This window comes from Alexandromys fortis, unplaced genomic scaffold, assembly GCF_014885135.2.
Source record: "Alexandromys fortis isolate MF-2015 unplaced genomic scaffold, M_Fortis_MF-2015_v1.1 scaffold_56, whole genome shotgun sequence".
NCBI classification, from domain to species: domain Eukaryota; kingdom Metazoa; phylum Chordata; class Mammalia; order Rodentia; family Cricetidae; genus Alexandromys; species Alexandromys fortis.
The window spans coordinates 6,523,883-6,548,420 of NW_026067935.1; the positions used below are offsets into that span (position 1 = coordinate 6,523,883).

At 50.6% G+C, this 24,538-nt stretch overlaps 1 protein-coding gene across 13 annotated transcripts in view; it reads left to right on the top strand.

Moving 5' to 3' along the window:
• The window catches only part of Pitpnm2 (phosphatidylinositol transfer protein membrane associated 2), a 139,433-nt gene that overhangs the window by 32,698 nt on the left and 82,197 nt on the right, over positions 1-24,538 (top strand). For all 13 annotated transcript variants that reach the window (XM_050146338.1, XM_050146341.1, XM_050146350.1 and 10 more), the window contains exon 2: positions 168-268. The gene's annotated coding sequence lies outside the window, so the exon portion shown is untranslated. The remainder of the gene's footprint in view (positions 1-167; positions 269-24,538) is intronic.

Sequence of the window (24,538 nt, forward strand, 5' to 3'; positions counted from 1 at the left end):
GGATACCTCTCTGCCATACACACCCCTTTGACTCTCTTGCTCCCCTAAGGCCGTGAGTCTGATACTGCTCAGGCTGAGGCTGGCTCTGCAATTTCCATGTTGATTGGTATAGCATAATGAGGAGCTCAGTTGGCTCATGTCTTTTACTTTTGGGTTTCTCCCTGCAGGATGCTGGCACGTGTGTCCTGGTCCTGACTCCCTTCTGTGGACAAATTGATCATTCCTCTTCCTGTGGTGGAGACATTGACAGAGCTGCTCAGATCCACAGGTAAAGACCAACTGCCTTCTACAGTGGCCCTCTCTTACTGCCCAGTCTTTAAAGTTGGAGGGCTATGGAGCCTTTACCATTTCTTTCTTCCCTTAAAACTCCTTCTGATTGCTGTGATAGACAGCCATCTATTGATCAGGTGGAAATAGCTTCAGTAATTGGCAAGGTCTTCTGTCCTTGGTAGCAACGGCTGGTGGCTCCACACAGAGCACACCAAGGGGATTCCTTACTATCTGCTCTCAGGGTTCATTCTGGGCCCTCTGTTCCAGGTGACAGATAAGATATGGGACAGAGTGGGGAGGATTTTTGACTTGAAGGTGACTTCTTCCTAGCTGGGAACCCCAGTGACCCTTTAGCCTCTTCAAAGAGCCAAGGCTGGGCCGCTTGCTCACCCTGTTGTCCACAAGCTGCAGCAGTGACCCAGAAACTGGCTTCCATGTGTTTTCTCAGGCTTTGTCCCTCTGAACCCACCTGCCTCTTGTCCATTTTGTTTCCTAGACAATGTCTCTTCTGACCTGTGCTTTTATTTGAAGGCCTCTAGTAGACAGGACAGGCCGTACAGGGACTTTTCCTTTCCTCCCTAACTTCCTATGGACTCTGCTTTCTGGACACTCATCGGTGGGCTTGGGCTTTGGGGTTGCAGGGACTGCACGTTGCTTCTAGGGAAGAAAGCTGGGAGGGAAGGGAAGCTTACTGGCCCCAGCCTCTGCTGTGGCCATTGGACTTCATCTTACTCGTGGGAGCTGAAGCCTCAGGTGTTAGACTTAGTCGCGTAGCTGGCCAGTAGCAGGCTTGAGATTCGACCCAAGTCCAGACCAGGAGCGTACAGCCTAGCTTTCCAAATGCAATGCCTGGGCCTTTGGGTTCCACCTTGTCTTGCTCCTGGTTCCTTCCCTCTGGGCCCCTTCCTCACTGGGAAGCTCCCAGGGCACAGGGTTGCCTGGGCTGCCTCTGGCTTTTGCTTGCAGGCTGGCACCGAGAGCTGTTGTTTTCTCTAATTGCTCATTTTCTTCACTTGCCAAGAAATGGCCTCCAAGTGCTAAGGAGAAAACTGCTATGTTATGTTGTTGTTGTTGTTTTGTTTTATTTCACTTTCAAAAGTGTCCTGCACAGGAGGGATTATGGGAATAGTGACATCAGAGCACTTAGTCCCAACTTCTGTGGTCTGGTCCGAGCTCCATGGTTGGACATGTGCTAGTAGAATTGAACTCCAACATTCGGCAGGGCCCCCAGAAAACCCTTCCCTGCAGGACCTGAATGTTGATGTCACCTCTTGGCATTCAGAGGGACCCTGCCCCTGCTTTACTTGGGGCCTCCACTTCCTGTTTCCTTTCTCACAGGAAGGGGCTCTTTCCTGCTTAGCAGCTGTCATCAGTGAGTTTGCAGAGGTGATGGCCTCACAGCCCGCCTACCCAAGGTTCTCAGTGACTTCCCTGCAGACATGGTCAAATGCTTGGTGTACAGTAGGTGCACTGGGCATGCTGTGCCAGCCTGCAAACACACTCGAAGGGGTTACCGTTCCAGGTGCCAGGGATGCAGCCGTGAACGAAGCAGACAGAAGCTCATGTGAGCAGTGTACACCCTGGTGCAGTCTCCTCTACCCACTCTGTTTGCCAGCTTCCTGTCTTCCCTCCTGAGCCCACTTCAAGTACTTACTTGTAAGCCCCCCAACCCATGCTAACCCATCCTGCCTCTTCATATTGTCCCAGATCACTGCTGTCACCATCAGCTCTGTGTGCCTGTGGGTTGTCAGTCTGAGGGCCCTTTAATGGATGAGACTCTGTACCTCTCTCACTGCCTCCGCTTCTCCTGCAAACATCAGGCCCGAATGGAGCAATCACGTTTGCTCACTGCAGGCTCTGAGCTGCCCTGGAAGTTTGTAGTAACATGATGGGCACAGAACTCTGAGTGGAAGGCAAGTTTATGGATGGAGAGCAGCCCTGTCAGGGGTGACTGAGAACAGGAATGTTCCCCCTGCCCTCCTCTGCCAGGGTGAGGAATGAAAGGACCCAACAAAGTTTATTTTTAGAGACACTTCTTGCTACAGAGGAACCCAGGCTGTTTCCTTCCAGAAGGGTGGTAGGCTGGAGGGCCCGGCAGGACAACTGGCTCGTTCCTTGGCAGCCTGGCATCTTCTGCATTAGCCTGGTTCAGAGGCGCAGAGAGTCTGCCCCAGAGGGTCCTAGCTGAGAAGGAAGAACATTTGCCCTCAGCAAGTTGAGCAGGCTTCATTCTGAGAGACACAGTAGGACTCAGCCTTGACTGCACCTTGGTGTCCTTGAGGCTAGAAGGCAACAAGAAGGGTCTCCTGGCACAGGCCTTTGTGGCTTCCTTCCTACTTCCTGGTGTAGGCTCAGGCTAGGAGGGGTACTTCCTGCCATTGTCTGTGTGACAGGCCTCTGGAGGGTCACTGTCTCCTCCAGAGGAAGAAGGCCTGGGTAGGGCCTCAGAACACAGTAGTAATGGACATAGAATACGGGTGTCTGTCTACCTTTCTTTCCTTTTTCTGGACATGAGCTGAAGCCAGGACCTAAGTGGCGGTGCCACCTGGGCAGCTGAGCCTGTTGGACACAGTTTCTCATCTATCTTTGTGGTCAGCCTTGTCCCCATGTGACAAAGTTGGCCAGTGTTTTCCTTTGGTTCTAGGCCATATCAAAGCCCAGGATGGACAGGGCTGAATGGCATGACACGGAGGGAAGGCAGCACCCTGAGGTTCTTGTCCTCAGCACTCTGCTCTCCACGCAGTGCTGGTGGAAGAGCTGGGGAGAGCTGATGGCCTAGCCCTGCTGGGGCCAGCTCTGCACTTTGCTTCTGCTGGCTTGTCCTGTCTGTATTCTGTGGTCTGATGGGCCACTTTGACTCACATCCTGCAGTTTACAGGACATGGACTTGGCCACAAACCTCCAGGGACTTACTCTCTCTGCCTGTAGGCCTCCCCTCCCCAGCTTACACCCCACGAGGACAGAACTCTCTCTGCCTGTAGGCCTCCCCTCCCCGGCTTACACCCCACGAGGACAGCACTCTTTCTGCCTGTAGGCTCCCCTCCCCGGCTTACACCCCATGAGGACAGCACTCTTTCTGCCTGTAGGCTCCCCTCCCTGGCTTACACCCCATGAGGACAGTCCTCTCCTTGGGTCCTGTCTGTTTAGGCAGAGCACTGCTTTCTACACCTGTGCTTTCTTTCCAACCAGGCGGCAGAGTCTGGCAGGTGCTCCTCTCTCCACTGAGGATCACCTGTGAAAGATGCTTTGTGTCAGCCAACTTTCTGTGACTGAGGGATTCTAACTGTCATGGGGCAAGGTTTGGGTTGGCTGTGACTGGTTGTTCCTGTTGCTTTTAGGCCTATGCTAGGTCCCACTTCATGGTGCTGCACATGGCAAAACAGAGCCCTTCCCTCAAGGCCAGGAAGGAAAGATCAGAGAAGAGAAAGGGGGCGGGGTTTTCCCCTTTGAAGGCAGTCCCCAGTGTTCTAAGACCTCCCACTACCCCACCTCTCAAACATATCTAACAATCTCTCAGTAACTATGCAATAGCACAGTTGTTCAGGATGCTCAACAAGATGGAAAGTGAAGCCTGGGGATACAGCTTAGTGGTAGAGTATGCCTAGCATGTGTGAAGCCCTGTACTGTCAGAGGTGGGGGGTGGGAAGAGAAGCTCTCTGAGAGAGACTGTCTGGGACTGACTGGGGATAGAGAGCAAAGGAAAGAATAGCAGGGATTTGGGGGTGTCAAGAATGAGGAGGGCATGGCCTTGTAAGTTGGTGCTAAGGCCTTGACCCTGACTTTGAGTGGCACAAAGCCGTGAAAGCATTTGGACAGCTGAGGACCAGGATCAGCCTGTGGCTGCTGTGTTCACAGGCTGCAGAAGCACAGGAACAACTGCAGTAAAGGGGTCGGTGGTGCTTGGACCTAGGAATGCCTGTTGAGCTCTAGGTCTGTCTTCAAGTATTCCTGGAAGGACTCTTTATCCACATTTAAAAGGGTTTTGTAGTCTTGGAGGACCCAGGAGACCTTCTGATCTGACTTTTAATGTAACCTGTGGAGAAAGGAAATTGAAGCCCAGTAAAGGAAGTTTTGTGTCCAAAGTCAAGTGACAGAGCCAAGCAGATTTGGGATTCTGGAATCTTAAGTCCCGTAGTTTGCAGCAGAGCTGGGTGCTCCCTTGTGTACAGGCATATGAGCCACAGTCAAAAGAGCCTGCCCCACACTGCTACAGCTGAGCAGTGATATCTTGCAATGCCAGCAACACCGTGGGTGGCAGCCTCCGCTATGGGCAGGGCCCGAGGCTTTGCATGCTGAAGGTTCTTGGCACTCCAGGCCTTTAGCAGCTCTGTCTGGGCCACTGCCCAAGATTCTGACTCTAGTTGGATTGCGGTGTTTGTGATATCCAAGGCCTTGGGCAAATCAAAGCCAAAGCTCATGGTACTCTTTATTCAGCTTTGACTGAGCTTCTGCTGAGGGAAGGGCAGAGGCCAGGGAGAGACTGTCCTGCCCTTCAGGAGCTGACAGGTCAGCCAAGGCATGTGTGGTAGAGGTGGGGCAAAATGTCCATGTTTGAGATGTGCAAAACTGGCCAAGGGCAGGGAATCTAAGGTATGAAATAGCCTCCAAATACACCAGTGCATACCGCCAGAGCTCATGTCCACTGTGGCGGTCCTCTTCAGTCTGTGGTTTTGCCTGTTGTGATAAAGGGACACAGAAGGCCAGCTGTGTTCACTGAGAATGGATATCACTTACAGCCAGGAGGACCTGCTGTGCTCTTGACACCATTGCTCTTCCGTGTCTCCTTGCTGTCTCTTTGGAAGGGGCTCTGGTCACTGTGTTTCTAATGACAACCATTACAGTACTCTCTAGCCAGCAGATAGAAGAGGCCTGTGCTGTCCCCTAGGTCCAGAAAGTAGGACCTGGGTGTCCTGTGCAGAAGGGCCACCTGGAGAAGGTAGAGGAAGATCTTGTTCCTGTTTTCTTGAGGAAGTATGAGTTTGGAGGCCAAAGTGGAAGCAAACATCCAGTTTGATTTTCCTTTGTGCTGTTTAACTCAGCCTGGTCCATTTGCCATACAGACAAGGAAATTGCTGCCTCTGGCTGCTTTACAGACTGCCTCTGGCACCTGCCCTTTGCTCTGGTGAATAACCTGGCAGTCACAGTACATGGCTAAGAACATGTTATCATAGGCAGAGCAGCAGGGCCAGGCCTGGGTGGCAGGAGGCGTGGCCAGACCCCAGGCATCTGTGCACAACAAACTTCAGGAAAATCAGTTGCTGGCACCTTCCCGAGGATAGAGGGTGAGGGCAACAAAGCACCCAGAGACCCTTCCTGCCCTGAAAACATAGCCAAGAGGCTGAGCATAGTGGCTTGTAGCTGTGACTGCACTCAGGAGGCTGAACTGAGAATTTCAGGTGACTACTAAGTTTCCAACCAAGCAAAATAAAACCCCAGAAAACAAAACCAAAGACAAGTTCCCTGTCCAAAGGACTGTGGGGCTGTGAAGATGCACTTTCTAGTTCTCTCAGCATCCTGCACCAGGCTGCAGCCCCCTGCACAGCCTCCTCCCGTACTGGCCTGCAGCGTCTGACGTGCTTTGCTCAGATGGCCTCTGTTGTTTCTGCTGGGACTCTAAGGTGTAGACCAGTGCTCTAGGACCCCTGTGACTGGGGCCTCCAAGGCTGAGTGCTGTTTCCCACATTGTGATAACTTCAGGACTTAATCTTTTTTGTCTCCTATGAAAAGGGGGTTGCTGATTTACCCCTGGATTGAGCAGTGTCCTCGGTAGGTCAGTTATCAGACCGGCATGGGTTAAATGTGCTCTGTGTTGGAGCTGTGCCCGAATAAAAGGAAGTCAGGCTGTGTTGTGTGGGTTTCAAAGAGAACCGTCCTCTGCTCTCCCCAGAGAATGCTTCTCCTTAGGGTCCGCACTCCCCAGGTTCCTTCCTCCTTCAGCTAAGCTTCGCTCTTCTCCACTTGTCATTCAGAGGACAGGTGGTCTGGGGAGATGGGTCATGGTCATTCCCTGGTACTTCACTCTGGAGGACTTCATTAAAGCCCAAGTCAGGAAGTGTACTGGTGGCATCCCAGCAAGGGACCTTCTGTATCACCAGCCACCCAGGGTTGGCCCATCTGATGTCACAGGTGTCCTTTTAAAAACCTGTTTTTTAATTAGCTTCCAAAGGAATAGCTTTCCATACGTACTTCACTTTGGTTGATTCTCCCCTTTCCCCAACTTCCCTTCAGCTCCCTACCCTTCTTTCTTATCTGTACCTTTTACCTCAGCATTCTTCCTTTCCACTGGAAATAATAGGCTTGATTTTCTGGGATGTGCAGCGGGGGGACAGGTGCAGTTTTTGAACAGCTAGGAAGGACCCCCCAAAGATAATTTAGACTTGGAAGAGATGGTCAGCTTTGCAGTGTCAGGTCTTTAGCAAGTACACCACAGTGTGCCGATCTTGGCTCTATGGTAGTCTGCCTGAGGCACCTTAGGCAGGTCCCCTTAGCTCTCTATGCCTCACTTTCCCCATCTATGAGATGAGCAGTATCAGGGTTTACTCTAAGTCTCTGAGAGGACTGAGCAGAGTCCTAGGACCAAATTGTACACATATCAGCTGCTGTGCCCTTTAGAGCTGGCCTTTCCTCTTTTCTCCTTCCTTCCTTCCTTCCTCCCTCCCTCCCTCCCTCCCTCCCTCCCTCCCTCCCTTCCTTCCTTCCTTCCTTTCTTCTTTCCTTCCTCCCCCCCCCCCTTTTTTTTTCTGGCAAGATCTCACCACACAGCCCTGATTGGCCTGGAATTCTCTATGTAGATCAGGCTGGCCTTGAACTCACAGAGATCTTCCTGCCTCTCCCTCCCACACAGAGGGATTAAGCATATACACTACCATTCCCAGCCTGTAAATGTTTTTTTAAAAGAAAAAAGAAAGAAAAATGCCTCCTGGGAAGCCCCAGCACTGTAGGTATGGCCGGCAGCTGCAAGCAGGAAGGTGGGTCTCTTCCCCCGCTACTGCCTCTGTTGACAGACCCCAGCAGAGCAGCAGTTCCCCAACAGCACTGGCAAGGGAGACAAGAACGCCCAAATCTGCCTTTGTCCTGGTCACCACCCTGGTGTGTTCATGCTCTCATCTGGCCAGGAAGTAGAATCCAGTGAGGTAGAAGAATATTCTGTCTGGAATGGAGGGGCAAATGTAGTTTAGAGCTTGTGATTGATTCATGGCTGGAGAGGCCAGCAGTGCAGCCAGGGCAGTGAGAAGACAACAGTTAGCTGCCCAAAGCGGGAAGATCTCTTAGAAGAGGGAGAACGGGAGAAAGCAGACAGAATGGCACAAATCAGCACCTTTAGCACTCAGAGCTGTATGTGGATCCAAGTTCCAGGAAGTGCTGGGCTGCTCAAGTGTAAGGCTGGTCCCGCAGCACAGCTGTTGGGAGAGACTTGGAGAACATGGGATTCAAGGAACTCACTGTCCTTGTGGCTGTTTCTGCGGCCCTGTGTGCTTGCTACCAGCAGAAGGAACCTCATTTCTCACCCACGTTTCTGACCTATCCCTGGCTCTCCGCTGCATCTTTAGCACTAGTTATGGTTCTGATGTGTTCCTGAAGCTCCACTTGATCTATTCCAGGTCTCTCGAGCACCCAGAGCCCAGTTTCTCAGGGAGCACTGTAGATTAGCCCCTCTCCCCATGGAAGAACAGCATTTATATGGGACCTCAGCGTATCACTTTTCTGGAAGAGCCCAGAATACAGTGTCATTAGCTTCTGACCCCAGTGTCTGCCTCAACATTTTTTGGAGGACGATGTTAGGCCTTCAGAATGCTGACCTCTCCCACCATGCCACTGGAGATGGAGCAGGGGCTTGTCTCCAAACTGAGGTTGAAAGGTGTTGGGTATGTAAGAAGCAGGACACAGTCTCCATCTCCCAGACAGGCACATTCCAGGTTCGATTTGAGGGTCAGACTGGAGGGCTGTTCCCTAGGGTAGCAATGACCTGCTTTCAGTGAGCCTGGACCTGCTGCCTTGGTTCTCTTCTCCTTTCTGAGCTGGAAGGTCTGCTCTGATTAGCACACTGACGTCAAGAAAGCATGTCACCTTCAGTCTCCCCTAGGCCTGGCAGCTGCGATATATCAGTTCAGATGTGTCCCCTGCCTCACTACAGGGGCTAAGGCCAGCGGGGAAAGAGGGATTATGTTGTTCCCATCTGTCTGCAACTGCCTGCCCAGGCTGCATCCAGCTGTTCCCCATTCCCTACTGCCAAGAGGCAGATGTTAGGGTGAGGTCAACCTGGGATCTGGGGACCTGCCCATCAGCTTCACGTGAATGTCTTCAAGGCTATTTCTGGCCTTGCCATTATCCCAACGGCTTCAAGTGATAAATATAGACACAGATTGAAAAGCCCCAGTGGCAGGCAGGCAGCATTGGGGGAGCGTGTGGACGGGGGCTCGGCTATAAATAAGTCTGCTGGAACACCTCCCCAGCCATGCCACCACTGCTGCTGCCAGGCTAGCGTGCTTGTGTGTGTGCACTCAGAGAACCCACTCCCTCCCCAACTCCCTGCCTGAGCACACTTGTTCCTGTGGGATCACAGGTAGAGGAGGAGTGGAGAGAGGTTCTGCTAAGGAGATGGAAGAAAAAGACTGCAGTATATGTTGGGGGCCGTAGAGAGCAGGGTGAACTGCTGTGGTCTTCTTCAGGACAAGTAACCATTATAGAAGGGAAATGTCAAGTGATCCAGCAAGTGGGTCCTGGGGAAAGCCACATGGCATGGGGAATATAAAAATATGTCCCTGTAGCCTTCAGTCCTCTCAGTTTCTCTTGGTGTAGCAGATCTGAGGAGGAAGAGGTAGTGCTCCTACTGGAGGCTATCATATACCTCATTTGGTATCTTTTCCTGCCTTTGCCCTTCCCAAACCCACCCTCTTTGTGAGAGCACAGTTTGTTTATCTCTGCTCATCTCTGTTCCCACTGCCGGACCCCAGGCCAGCTCACCGGGTGACCCTAGTTTGGGCTGAGCTCACACGGGCAGGAATTCCAGCTGTTCCCTGACCTGTGGCTGTGCCCCACCTCCCCCCTCATGCCTGTCTCCATCTTCCTGCCTTTCTTGGCATCCTGTAGTTCCTCTCCTTGCGCCTTCCCTTCCCTGTCTTTTTCCTCCTCCGCCTCCTCTCAGCCAGAAGCAATTACCTGGGGCTGCTGGATGGGAATTGTGCTGTGCTCAAGAGATGCTTCACTTCTTGTGGAAAGGTTAAAAGTCGGTAAGCTGGCAAGGATCCTGGGAACTCACCATGAGGAAAGTACCATGGCCATGCAGTCACCAGTCATGGGAAGTGACGCCCCGGGAGCCCCTCTTGGCCTCATTTAACAAGGGCTGAGCATTGGAGCATGAAGCTGGACCTAGCGAGAAGTGGCTTATATTAATATTGTATAGATAAATGATGCCCTGAGTGTTTTGGAGATTGCAAGAGTGGGCTGTCTTGTATGAGAGCAGTTTTGAGGGAGGGAATCATGTTCCCTTTCCCCATGTATTCCCTGTGCTGTAGGGCTTCAGGAGACAAACGAAAGCACAGGACCACTTGGCCTATTGAGTGGATAACATGTGCTTAGTCCTAAGTGTGCACTCTGTGCGCTCAGTATTACTGCCAGGATGAACTAGGTCTGGCTCTTGGTTTCAAGGCACACTTGAGCCACAGGAGGAGACAAGGCACTATGCTTTTGTGATATCCATGCAAATACAACCACACTCTATAGGAGCTGGGGCTTCTGCTCTGGTGCTGACATCTGAACTGGGTTGTAGAGAAGGCTGTTTGCTGAGCACAGACGTGGGGTTGGGTATGCAAGGGAAGGAGGCACTGTAAACCCGTGTCTGTTATGGACAGCCTGGAATTCTGGCTGTGGTGCCTGGTCGGACTGTGCTGGGGGAAGCTGGGCTGAGGGAAGAACCAGGTGGAACCTTGTGCAGGGTGAAGCTTAGATGGCATCTGGGAATGGAGGAGAATGTCGAGAGGCTTTAGAGGAATGCCAGGAACTGGTGTGTATTTTAGAAGTTTCATTTGACTTTGTGTGAGTGACAGGCAGGGGATGGGGGGCGCACATTACAATGTCTTTGTTGAATACCTGGAATGTTTTTCTTTCCTCTTTTCTCTATTTCTTTTCATGAGGTCCTGTAAAATTGGGGTATGTGCTCATGGGTGCATGCCCAAGAGACAGTTGTTTCTAAAGATGGCAGTGCTGAGCGGCCATGAGCTGAGGCTTGCAGGGGTTTGTGACAAGCACAGAGTCATCGGTTCCAATTTGCTTAGCTCTCCTCTTCAAGGGTGACTTTGTCCAGCAAACTTGGCCAAAGCCAGTAGCCAGGCCTACAGCAGAGATAACCAGTCCCCCAGGAATTGGCCTAGGTCTTTCTTGACAAGCTCCCACATCCCTAAGTTGAACAGACTGCTCCTAACACAGTGTTTGAATTCCTGCTTGCCAATTGGATCCATTCACCTCCGTGGTGATGCAGAACCCAGAACTTCAGCCTCCAAAGAAAAGTGAACAAAGAAAGCATGCTATGCAAGGAACAGATAAACACATCTTCTCAGGGACCACAGAGCCCTGAGTGCAGACTAGACCACAGTCATGATGTAAATACTGTTGTGTGTGGTTTTGCCAGCATGGACTGATAAATAGGGTGATGAAATGAGGCTGAGGACAGAGGTGGTGTTTGTGAAGGGCTGGTGATGAAAAATCAACAGCTCTGCTGTTCCTATGCGGACCCTCTATCCAGCCCTTCAGTTCTAGACCTCTTCTCGGTTGGGGAAACTCACCCTAGTAGGGGGAGGGCCACACACCAGGTACCCACAGAGAACCTAGGCCATCCTGGTACCCGCAGCTATTATTCTCCCCCTCAGCAGGGATGTGGGAAACTCATGAAGTTGCTGGGATATGGAGGGACCCCAGAGACTTTCTAGAACCCTCTGTCTTGCTCCATCTGCTTCCTAGCCAATGGTCATACAATCCATGCTACAGCTTGCTATACTCTCCTGGCTTCCTTATCAAGCTGGCTCTTTCTACTTGTACATCTGGCTAAGCTGGGCTGTTGTCTGCACCTCTGCCTCCTAGGAAAACAAGTAAGTGCTTGCTGGAGGTTCCGCATTCCAGTCTGAGAGAAGGCTACTCTGTGCCCTTAGGCTGTCTGACGCTGTCCCTCCTAAGCTTTCACTTGTCACGTTGTGAAATGGGAATCCTAAAATGTCACCCACCTGGTGCGTATGCAGAGTTATATGAAACAGGCCAGGGCAGGACAGCCAATACAGCTGGTCACTTAGCTGTCCCTTTAAGGCGATGGTGACACAGAGGGAGAAACTGAGGCTCAGGAAGGCTGTGACTGGTGAAAGCAGAGGAGTTGGTGCCTGACTAGGTCTCTTGCCTGCTGTGGTGCCCACCTCCTTCCCTCGGTTGTGGAAGAACAGCTAAAAAGAATGGGAATAGGCCTCTGGTCAGAGATCAGGATCCAACCAGACGACCTTGAGCAAGCTACTCCAGCTTAGTTTCTTGATCTGCATGAGTGGCTGGGCACACAGCACATAGTCCAATCCACCTTCTGCTGGCACTGAGTGGGTGGTTGCTGCTTCATTCTTCCCTCACTGGGCAGTAAAGGTTAGTAGGGTGCTAGCACCAGAAGGTTGGGGAGACTGTGAAACCTTCTGTTTCTTTTCCCCTTTCTTCCTTTGGCCTGACCCCGCTGGCCCAGGTTTAAGTATAGAGCTGAAAGAACTTTTTCTAGGCTGGAATAGGTCTGGATGAAGTGTGGACACATCTCCTGCAGGCTGCCATCCTCCTCCTCAACCATCTGGAAGCTGGCAGGCCTGAGGACTCCGGGGCCCTGGCCTGGGCTCTGACAGAGTTCTCTCTGGCCAGTGCAGATGGAGGGCGTGATTTATGGTGCTGTGAGGGGAAGAACTCTTCCAATGGTCAGCTTCCACAATCCCTTGCTTTATGGCCAGAGTTAAAGGCAGCTGTTTGGATAATGTCTCCAGAGCACTTAAGCTGACTTTCCTGGGCTAGAGAGGCCAATGGAGACTTCGGTGACATCATGTGTGAGCCACATGCACCAGATTTGAAACTTTGGGGCAAACACAGGCCTTGGCCAGCTGCCCTTCAACGTACCTAAGGATGTCGGGCCCCAAACTGGGGCCAGTCAGGATTGCCTTACCTGGGAAGCCACCTCTGAGCTTTCTGAGCATCTGAACATACCTCAGGGTTCCACATTCCCTAACTACTTTAGTTCTGTCCGCTCCAGACTAAGCTGCTACTCTGAGCCCAGGCCACCCCTCTAAGTCTGTGGTTCCCCAGGGATGATGAACTTCAGATGAGACAAGAACTTCTGAAAAGCACTGCCTAGTTCTCCTGGCCAGGTTAGCAGTTCCACAACAAAAAACTGGGGACCCTAGGATGTGGCAAAACTGGCTCCATAGCTATCCCCATGCTTTCCTTATGGGCTAGCCCACATCTCTTGGTCAAATGGCTAGAGAAGAGGGCCTTTGTCTGAGTTGAGGGGCTAGTCCCTGGGAAGCAGGTAGTACTGCCTCTGGCCAGAGCATTCAGACAGTGCCAGCCCAGCCTAGGCCTGCTGGCTCTGTGCCACCATACACTCTGTTCTAAGCCCCACTGGCCCTGCCTCCCCAGCTTCTGAGACTCTGGGTGTCTTGTGCTGGTAGTAAGTGGGGGCAGGAGACAGCTGAGCCTGATGAGTACTAGTGGCTGTTTCTGCTCAGGTGCCTGTTTGTCCTTGCTGTTATTTCAGAGACAAGATAACCCTGTTCATTGGCAATCCAGCTTTATGCAGGGTAGGAGGGATGAAATATATGGGGTGTGGGGGACCACTTTTCTGTGGACCACATTCTGTCTGCTGGGTCTCTAGACTCCATCTGGATCATTCCATAGAGCTGACATCTGTGTTCTCCAGCCCAGCTCCAGCCCCAGGTGGGTGGTTCTGAGAGGGGGATGCGAGCTGCTTCCCCAAGGGCAAGAGGAGAGAAGGCACGTGGGAGTGTAGGGCCTTTACCTGGAGTCACCTTCAGCAGGGCTGAACTCGGGTTAGTTTATTAATTCCTGCATTTAAAAATAAGGATTCTAAATTAAATATTTATTCAAGATAAATATTTAAAAATATTGAGATAGTCACATACCATTCAATCTACCCATTTAAAGTGCTGATCCTGGCATTGTTTAAAATATTCTGAATTGTGTAATTATCACCACAGTCAACTTAAAAATGTTTTCATCTCCTCAGAACCCTCCACTTCTCTTCAGACCCTCTTCCCCAGGCTAATCTGCGTCTGTCTTCATTGCCTGTCCTAGATACTGCATTGAGATAGAATCCTGTAGTCTTGACTTCTTACTCTGGTATCTGTCGCCCAACATGATGTTTTCATGTTATCCTCATAGTGTGGATCAGTCTGTCATTCCTTATTTATGGCTGAGTCATTGCATCATATGAGCAAACCCCATTTGGTGGCCAATGAGTTTTTAAAGGATGACTCTACATCTTAATACAGTTGTGAGTTAGTGAGGGGACAGGGGGATGGGCACACTGGTGGGGAATGTAAACAGAAGCAGCTTCCCAGAGGCCCTCGGGGATCAATTTAGAGGCTGAGCCTGGACTCCGGGTCTGACAACCTCTCTTACACAGATGGTTGTCAGGAACACTGATGAGACCTGTAAAATGGGGGTCTCCCAGGTTGTCTGGAGGTTTTCATTTTCTCTTTTCAGGACTCAGGGAGATCTTTCAGGTCGTGAGGACAGGGCTCATCCAAGGCAGACACAGCTGTGCCTGAGGAGGCCACAGCAGGAGGCAGGAGCCCCGGAGCCTCTTCAGTTTCTTCTTAGCGGAGCAGATCTGAGGCCTGGAGGAGGCTTGCAGGCAGATCCGGAAATTGAACCCAGATTAGAACCAGTGTGATTGATAACAGCCTAGGCATTAGAGGAAAGGCAGTTAAATATTTGTTTAATCTTGCTCTGATTGTCTGTCTTTTCAAACAGTGACTGCTGACCGTGTTTATGCCCTGCCGCAGTGCTTTCTGGAAAATGGGGTCCTTTTATTCACAGGAAGAGCCCCTTTCTGCTAGTTCTTAGTCCAAAGGTACCACTGGGGTCTCAGACACAACCCTCAGCTTCGTGAAGTGACCTATCCATATCACCGTCCATACAAGCTACCCCACCCTAGGGATCCCTCAGCCTCTAAAACAAAGTGAAGGAACAAGGAAATCAGAGAGATACCTCAAGGAGTGCCTCTCCGACTGGTGCCTGACAGAAGCTAGTAATTGCATTGAGTTCCCCTTGCAACCCAGCCACCCCCAAGATGAGTGAGAGAAGAATATACTGCCGTGTACATGGTCTCAGGTTGTAGGTGGACAGGATAGCGTGACTCTCCAAGGTCATGAAAGAGCCCAGATGGTGGCTTGTCTTCTGTGAGAAATTTCAGGCCAGCAGCCAGGCTTCTGTGGGCTGGGGTCAATAGGAAGGTGCATTCCTGCGTGAGTCAGCATGGCCCACCTAGTGCTTGCTTTGCATGTGGCATGCCTGTGTGCCAGTTTCAGTAGCTAGAACTGGCTCTCTGAGTGAGTGGTGTGCCAGTTTGAGTCTCATTGATCTCAGCCAACTTTCACCACACAGGGGAAGAGTTCCTTGTACCCTGAACCATGGAGCTCCAGGTGGAAAAGTTAGATGCATAGATAGGGTTGCTTCTTTCTTCTCATGAGTGGTGTAAGAACAAAGTGGGGAAAATGGATAAGCCTCAGCTATGTTCTCCTGTGAGACCAAGAGGCTCTGGCAGCTGGCAGCCGATGCATTTGTCACCTGGGTACTATACTTCTGAGTGGCTGTAAATTGCACACCCCATGAGGTGGCACCTGCTGCCGCAGGTCACTCAAGCACCTCAAGCAGGTGGCCTCCTAATGAAGTGGCTCAGGACAGGGACCCTGCTGTGAAGCCAGGCACCTCTGCAGGTGGTGATGTGGTCAGATAGAGAGAGGAGATACTCCTGGCTGTTTCTGTAAGGCCACCTACAGCTGGGCAGCTAGGCCTGGCAGCAAGGGAATGACTGAGAGTGATCCAAGCCCTTCCTGCTTCTCGGCCACCTGTGTGCCTATGACCATGTCACCACCTAGCTCAGTACTAGGTCTCTCTGCCCAAGGAAGCTGGACAGGGGCCAACAGGAATCTTTGACAGTCATGGAGGTTGGAGGTAAATTAAGATACCTAGAGCAGTTGCTGGGTCTTTTAAAAAATATTTATTTTTGTATGTTTGTACATGTGTATGGGGGGAGTACAGAGTCCATGACACATGGGTGGAGTCAGTTCTCTATCATATGGGCCCGAGGGGTCACCCTCAGGTCCCAGGCTTAGTGGCAAGTGCCTTTACTATGGAGCCATCTTGTTGGCCCTAAACTACTGGCTCTTGAGGAGCAGTCCTGTAACATGGCTGTATGGCTGGCCAGGCCTCTGACTCCCTTGGAGCCCAAGTTGCCCAGAAGATTTTCATTGGGAACTAGCCAGATTAGACCAGACACCGGCTGGCCTTTAATGGCCAACAGGACTCAGGCAGTTGCCTTCTCTGGGCTTCTTGTTTTTGTCTGTAAAGAGATAAAATGCCTGCCTTCAAGGACTGCCTGGAAGATGAAAGGACACAGGTAGGATCAAAGGTTGACGCACAGTGTGGCCATGCAGGTGGCCTCCAGGGTCTTGCCTTCTGCCTCCATGGTCATACCCGTATGTTGTCCCCTCCCACATCGAGGGGCTGACCTGTGTATCTAGTAGGGTGTTGCAAGTAAAGTGTCACTTTTAAGACAAAATTATAAAAGACAGAGGAGCTTTCTCTGTTTTTTTCTCTTGCTTCATTTGTCCCTGAAAGCTGCTGTCCTGTGGGGACTATGGAGAAGCTCTCTGGAAAGTTCTGGAATTATGGTGAGATGTAGGGGTAGACTTCTGACCATCAGCTTACACCTGATGTCAGTCACATGAGTGGGTTCTTCAGAAGTGGTCCTTCAAGCCCTAGCAAAGCTTTCAGATGACCATAGCCCCTGCCCTGGCCAACTTATTATGGCTGCTGAATGACCCAGAGCACAGCCACCAGCCAGTGTAAGGTAGTGAATGGTTATTATCGGAACCATTATTTAGGGTGGGTGCTGTTTCACACAGCCATAAGATCTTGCACGGGGCTCTGTGCCTACCAAGTTCCTTTTCTCCTGGACTGAGGCATCTTCGTATCCTGGGCAAAACTGTTTTATTTTCTGCAAAGGTGCCTCTTGGTGGCTCTGATGTGTATCTGCATGTCTTGATGGCCATAGCAGGGTTTCTGTAAAGAGCCTTGCTTTGCTGTATTCATTGTCTGGAAGGGCCCAGCGATGCCCCTGCTTCATGGTCTGTATCCAAGGGCTGATGAGGCTGTGAAAGATCAGCCTCGTTCTAGAGCAGTGTGGCGGGGACATCTCAGACTTGTCTGATAAATGGCAGTACCGGGGTGAAGCAGGGATGTCTGGACCCTTGTGAATGTGGAGGGAAAGTCTGTCCTCTCCACTCTATGTTCTGCTCCCTCTCCCTCAGCTTGACCTGTTGGCAGCCTGAGATGCCAGCCTTGCTTCCAGGTTTCTCACTTTGTTCCCCATTCTACACCAGGAGGAAAAAGGAACTCAGATGGAGCTTCATAAAGAAGTACACAGCTAGATAGCATCGTCCTTTTAGGTGCCCCTCAGCCTCGCTGGGGAGGAGGCGTGACTTCTGTTTGTCACTTTCTTGTTCACAGAAGGAACCTGAAAAAGACAAACTCTCTAGTGCTCTCAGTGTACCAAGGTCCTGCCACCTGTGCTCACTGCACATGTTTAAGGATGGCTTAGAACCAGCCAGCCAAGACACTGTGACCCCGTGTGCCTACAGCGGCAGCCCTTGAAGGCTTCTCTTACGCGTCATCTGGCTTGAGCCTTTCATATGTGCTACACATTCTCTTAGCCATGTCTGAATACCTGCTATGTTTTTAGGACTGAAGGAGATGTAGTTCCTATTTTGTCTTTTAATTAGTCAGAAATGGACATATAAGCAGCATGTCATTATTGATCAGGCTGACATTAGTGACCAGGGCGAGGGAGACAAAGGGGGAAGGACATTTCCAGAGAAGGCAACACTGTTGCAGTGACACTGCTTATGAATCCTTGTGCTTCCTGCCTCTCCTGCTTTAGGGCTTACTTGAAGGCCATCTTGTTAGTGAAATGAGCCTGTTCCTTATCCTCTTTAGCATAAAGAGTAACCTTTTCCCTCAGTTTTTCAGAGGCTTGTTAGAATCACCTGTAAAACTCCTTTGGCATGGTGCCTTTGAAGGGTGGTAGTGGCAAAGAAAATCTTAGCTTATCATATAAGTTACTTCGCATTTGCTTATTTAAGCTCTATATTTCTCTGCCACTCCCACCTTAACCCTACTTCCAGTCCACCTTCTAAAGCCAACAGCCAACATTTTAAATGCCACCGGTGCGTTAGGTGTATTTTGAGCACTGGGGATTGATCAGGAAGCCACATGAAATCCCTGCCTAAAATATACGCTTTGATCATTGTGGTGGTTTGGATGAGAAATGCCCCATAGAGTCATATATTTGAGTATTTGGTCCCTAGTTAGTAGAACTATTTTGGAATGGATTAGGAGGTGTGGCCTTGTTGGAGGAAGTGGGGGTGGCCCTTGAGTTCTTAAAAGTCAGGACAGGCTCAGTTTCTCAGTTTCTGTCTCTCTGTGTATCTTTATCTCTCTCAGTCTCCAGCTTGTGGATAAGACGTAAGCTCCATCACCACTCCATCACCACTCCTGCCTCTTCACTGCCATGGTCCCCACCATGCTCATAATGGACTCATCCCAATTTAATGTTTTCTTTTGTAAGTTACCTTGCATGATGTCTCTCCACAGCAAAGCACGAGAGGGAAGGGAGTAGAGAGAGGTTTTAGATAGGGTGCTAGGAAAGGGCATCTCTGCAGACCTATATAAATTTGTGAAGAAAGCAGCAGCAACAGGGGCAGTGGTCCTGGGATAGAAATATGTTTAACATGTTTGAGAAACAGTGAGACTAAACAACAAGAGAGGAAAGGCCATAGGAAGTAAAGAGAGAGCCAGAGAGCCATCCTGGGGGATTCAGGTCATGGTGAAGACTTTGGACAAGATTCTGAATGTGAAGGGGGTCCTGGGAGGATTTTGAGACAGTGACATCATTTCCTGTACGTCTACATCTTAACATGCTCACTGTGGGCCCCTGGAGCAAGAGGGTTAGCAGGACCCACTTAGAAGTTCTGTTTGTAGCGGCATATAAGTCGCCCGCTGGCAGTTTCTAGGTATTCCTAGGGACTTGCTTGGAGGGCAGTCAAGCACCATCCCACCAAGTTGGAAGCAGCTTCCCCTCCTGCTGTGCACATAGAATCTACCACCTATGTGAAAGACCCCCGCGTCTGTGGTTCTCTGGGGTCTTGGAAAACCTCATAAGCCTGGGGTATGGAGATCATCTCTTAGCACCCAATCCTGGCTCAGAGGGAGTTAACTGTATGCTGTATTAACCTAAACAGCTAGACTAGGAGAATGCAGTATGGAGCTCTCAGTCCTGACCCCGGGGAGACTCAAGATGCACCAGGCCTGTCCCGCCATCCTGTGGGGTTCCCAGGAGATGTGCTCTGAGACCTTTCCCTCAGGCTTCCCAAGGTTCATGCAATCCCCATGTCAGGGCTGTGGAAGCCATTGAGGTCAGCCTCTGCCTGCTCCAGGCTCCTCTGTACCTCGGTCTTTGCTTCTTCTGATATACGCTATGGAACAACGTTGACCAGCTTGAGCCTGGAGGAGTGGAGCAGAGTTTAAATCCTGTTTTATCACCTCTTAGCTGTGTGACCTGGGGGCAAATTACTAACGTCTTTGCAATTTGGTTTCTATGCATGTAAAATATAGAGCAAAGGGTCAAATCAGTTCATCTGCATGTTGTGAGCCTTAGTAGTGTGGCTCAGGGTGGCCCTGCGCCTGGTCATCCTTGGGTGATTAGCGTTACATGGTGGCCTTCTTGAGCTTTCTGGGATGGCTGCCCTGATCCTCTTAAGAAGAACATTCCTGCATGATGGGGAGATTATGGTCCTAATCCATTTGTCCTTACCATTTATGACTTGCCATATGCTAAACACTGTTTGTGCGTCATTTATGTAGTCCGTGAAAAAACCTATGTACTAGGAAGTCCCCATCAGTGTAGAAGGGAGCCCAAGCCTCCGAGGGATGACGGAACTTGCCAGGGCCCTCTAGCTGGTTTACAGCAGTGCCAGCCCTTGGCAGTCAGCTCAGAATGGCTTTCCTCCAACCAGAAAGAGCCACGGGGCTGGGTGCTTATCATGAGCAGGCTGGGTTCTGGGTCTCCTGTCCTTGCTTGTGGTGCCCCCCTCCCTGGCCCCAGTGATCTTCCCTGCCTTTCTCTGACTGTAGATGGTCAGAGAGAAAACTCTCTGTAAAAATACAAATAAACAAAAGAAGCAAATTATGTAACATCTGGGGCTATACATTCCAGAGAGAGGAGATGGCCAGTACGAAGGCCCCTCCGTCCCTCCTAGACAAGGTGCTCCCTGGGCCTTCACAGCCCTGCCTGCCCTCGGGCATTTGGCATGCCATAAGCTATCAATGAAACAGGAAACCTTGGCCCAGGGACACTGGGCAACACAAGGGTAAGAGAGGGGCCTGCAATAGTCACCATGGAGTGGCTGGCACTTTTGTATTTCCAAATGGCATTTGAAAAGTGGCCTTCTGTTATCTTGTATTTTTATAAGACATTTTATACATACTGTAAACTCTTCCACGCTGGTCATTTGTAAGCACATAGGTCAGTCACATGGTCTGTATTCACCATGCCATGTGGTATCACTTACTCAGTGTGCTTTCAGAATTTTGCTTGTTTGTTTATTTTTTTTTGAGACAGGGTTTTTCTGTGTAGCTTTGAAACCTGTCCTGGAACTCGCTCTGTAGACCAGACTGGCTTCAAATTCAGAGATCCGCCTGCCTCTACCTCCTGAGTGCTGGGATTAAAGGTGTGCACCACCACTGCCCAGCTTTTCAGAATATTTTTATCTGTCCAACAGATACTCTGCCCATTGATAAATGCTGTTCCTTCCCATACTATGCTGTCTGTGGATGTCCTTCTGCTGGACAAGCCACAGAGTGGCTCACAGGACATGCGACCTTTTGAATTTGGCTTCTACCACCAGGCAGTATGTTTTCTGGGCCCATCGATGTTGGAGCAGACATTTTGAAACAAGCAGGGTGTCTGTGCAGTGTCATGAAGTGATGCAGGAAGGGGATGAGAAGGTGAAGCCCCTCCATCTGTACTCAGTAGGTGGCAGTGACTCCCGCTGTCTCTGCTTGGGCTCAGCTCTGGGTTCTAGATAGGAGCACCTGGAAATGCACAGACCCTGCTCCACACTCCCTGCTCCCACAGCTCCATAGCATCCTGGGCTGAGTGCCTAAGTGCTGCTCATCCCTGCCTTGCTTCCCATTTGTGAAATGGAAAGAGTTCTCTGTGCCTGAGTCAGCTAAGGGCCAGCCCTGTGTTCCAGTGTGAAGGGCGCGGGGGCGGGGGGAAGGCTGGTGGTGATTCTTACACTGTGATTGTCTTATTTATTAAAAATTAATCGAGGGGCCTTGATGCATCCGGACTTGAGAGAAGCTGACAGGTCATGTGGTCTCTGAAAGCACAGGGCTGGTAATCCATTTTAAAAAACATTTTCTTCTTCTTTTTAATTTAATGGAGGAAATCATTAGCTGGAGATTGGTAGCACTGATTTATTTCTGTTTTGGGGAGGGGGGGCAGAAGAGAAGATCGCCTCTAATTGCCGCTTGTTCTAGAAATACGCCAGCCAGACATTCCCATCAGCTGGGACTGCTGGTTGGAGGTAGGGGATTGCATCACATCTTCTTCCCTTCAAACTCCGGAAGTGGCAAGGGGCTCTCTGGGTGCAGGTAGGTGGCCCTGATATCAGCAGCAGATTTTCACAATAGTAGCAAAGCTGCTTTTGGTGCCTCGATCCCTCAAGTGAGCCCGAGTGGAGTGCACTGTGTAACGCTGGGGGGGGGGGCGGGTCCCCCAGATAGCCCGTGTTCAAGACTTCATTCCCAGGGAAGCAGGAGCAGGACCCCCCATCTGGGAAAAAGGACTACGTGCCTCCTCTGGGGCTTCATCTGGTTCCAAGGGGAGGCAACTGGGTTCACCCTAAAAATAACCAAAGCTGCAAACAGCCACGGAGTGCAACTGTTTTTCCTATCTGTGGCCAGATCACTTAAAGGTACAGCTGTCCTCTGCTGCCACAGTGCTCATTCCTCCTAGAGCAGAGAGTAACTTTGAGGTGACCCCTGAGCTTTATAAGATCCTCAAGTTGAGGTCTGCCTGACTCACAGACCCTGAGGACCCAGACCAAGACAAGGGGTGCAGGCAGACCCAGACAAGTACGGTCATATCATGAAGCCTCCTGGATTCGAAGGTGGGGTCCTCTTGTCTTCAATTTACAAGTCTGTCCAGCTCAGAAAAAAAGATGAGTAAAGTAGTTTTGAGAGAGAAGATGGCTGTAAATAGCTAGGCAGGATGTGGAAAAGGTGAGAGGTGAATTGCCTCCAGGGTTGTGGGCCCCCGCTGCAGAGCAGGACTGAAGGCCAGCCCTCAGCCTACCCTCCACAAGGCTCTGCTCCTTGGGTGGGATGTGTGTTCCAGGCACTTCCGGGCCTCCCACTCTCTTCTCTGCCTCTCTCTGTACTGGTGGCTGCTGCCTGAGTCTCCTAGGCATTTTTATATGGCTGCCGGGAGCCCTGCATCGTGGCACAAGACTTTAATTCTAGCATCCAGGAGGCAGAGATAGTAGTTCTAGGCCAGCCAGGGCTACATGGTGAGACCCTGTTTCAGAAATAAAACAAATACATACTGTAATTAGGAATTCTTAGTTCTCTAGAAAGTTCTCCCTGGATACGCCACATCTGAGAATACCCTAAAGGGGCTAACCATATGAGAAAAGCCATAGTGAAGTTTTGGGGAGAGTCCTGCCACACTAAATATGGCCACACCTTAAGGGTGGTGGGCTTGGGCTTCAGGGCAAGTGGCTATGTCATTGGGTAGGACCAGGAATCAAGTCTGCATCTAACGCTGGGCCTGGCAGAGACCTGCGAAGTGAAGTACTAACTTGCAGCTCCTCCATCCATCTACTGCTGTGCATTCAGTCATCCTGCCGTCCATCCGTTTCCCATTCACCTGCCAGTACTCACCCATTCTTCATCCGTTCAGAACATTTGCTCAGTGCCTGTTGTGTACCAGGTATTCTATGCATGTACCCTGGGATACAACTATGAATACAGCCACCTAGAAGCCTTCATTCTAGTGAGGTAGACAGTTTTTTTTTTTTTTTTAATTTGGTTGGTTTTTGGTTTTTTGAGACAGGGTTTCTCTGTGTAGTCCTGGCTGTCCTGGAACTTTATCTGTACACTAGGCTGGTGTCAAACTAACAGAGATCCACCTACTAGATTAAATCCCAAGTACTGAGAACAAAAACCTGTGCTACCCTGCCCAGCATGACAAGCATGAGAAAGGAACATGCTGCAGCACGGATGGACTGCTAAGTGATAGAAGTCAAGCACAGAAGGACAGTGGTGTAATTCCATGCTGTAATGATGCTGCCAAGTGGTCACTGGAGTCAGAGTCATAGAGACAGAAGGAAAATGGAGGGTACCAGCATGGGGTGGGAGAGGAGTTAGCGTGTATGAGTGTAGATCTGGTTTAGGAGATGAAAAGGTTATAGAGCTAGTGGTGAGGGCTGCATAGCCATGTTAATGTTCTCAGTGTCACTGAACAAAGCACTTACAAGCTATCAGGATAACAAATGTTAACATTTACCTCCATTTGGAAAATAAAAACAGCGAATAGTACATTGTATGTTAGGTAAGGATTGATATTATGAAAAAATGAGAGGATCAAGGACAGGAGTCGGGGTTAACTGAGTAAGTGGTCAGAAGACCCGAGTAAAATGGACTTGGGCAGAGGCTAACAGGAGAACAGGAGACCGTGCCAGCATAAGTGCCCTATGGGAAGAGGTGGACCCCAGTCTCGACAGCAGGGATAAGGCAGGGAGGCCACTTGGGGTTTTTAGCTGTGGGAGGCAAGATGTCCCTACAGGTTTGCGGTGGGTCCCCTGGGCCTTCTGCTCCTGGAGCTTGGGAAGCTTGGAGGCAAGGGAGAGCTTTGCAGGAAGGGAACAGACCTGTCCTCAGCAGCACCTGCCAGGATAGGAGAACAGTCGCCCCCAGTGTACCAGCCCCTCCTGTAGAAGGCAGAGTACTGCATGTGACCTGCACATGTCCTCCTGGACACCTTACCCACCTCTCTAGGTTACCTGGAGTGCCAAACGCTCCGTAGAGCTGTGTGAGGAACTTCCACACTGCACCATTTTCACAAAGAGCCGTCCCACAGTGACACCATTCTGGGAATAACGTAGAGAACGAGTTCTGCACATGCTCAGTACAGACAGGATTCTTTTTCCTCAATATTTTCATTTCAGCCTGTAGTCGGCTGACTCTCTGGATGTGGAAACCAGAGATTGAGGCTAGCTGTGGCTATGTTTGAATTTGCCCCATTTGTTGTAGTCTTCATGGCCACTTTACTGTTGTCCCACATATGCTAGGCAGGATCAGAGTGTGGTCTGGGATCATGTGAGACCATCTTTGCACTGGGAACAGCTCGGGGGGGGGGGGGGGAAGTGTCTCGCTGAGCAACTGACCCTCAGCCTAGCCCGGAACCAAGGTTGTACTCTGCATAACCAGACAGGGTTCTGCCACTGCATGAAGATGGTGGGAAAGTTCCAATCTCGAAGACATTCCAGAGATGACCTCAGGAGTTGCTGGGGGAGACAAGGGAAGGCAGTGGTTCTAGAACAGGGCAGAGAGGAGGCTCCAGGTCAGAGGTTCAGAGACTCTTGTCATTATGGAGTCTACGGAGCCTACTCCCCAGCTGCTGTCTGTCTGGTTCCCTGAGAGCCCCACCACATACCCGCTGTCCTTCTAGACAGTCCCTTAGCCAGGCTGCAGACAGACAGATCCCCACACCCAGGCAGCTGAGGTAAGTAGAGGGAGGAAGGGGAAAGACAGAGGTTGAGGAGATAGGCCATTATTTCTTCTACCTTTATAGCTGACCTGTCCTTGGCAATCATCATAGCTCCATGTGAATCTTTAATTTCATTTACAAATAAATGTGAAACCAAACGAAAGGTTCTATCTCCCACTGATACTA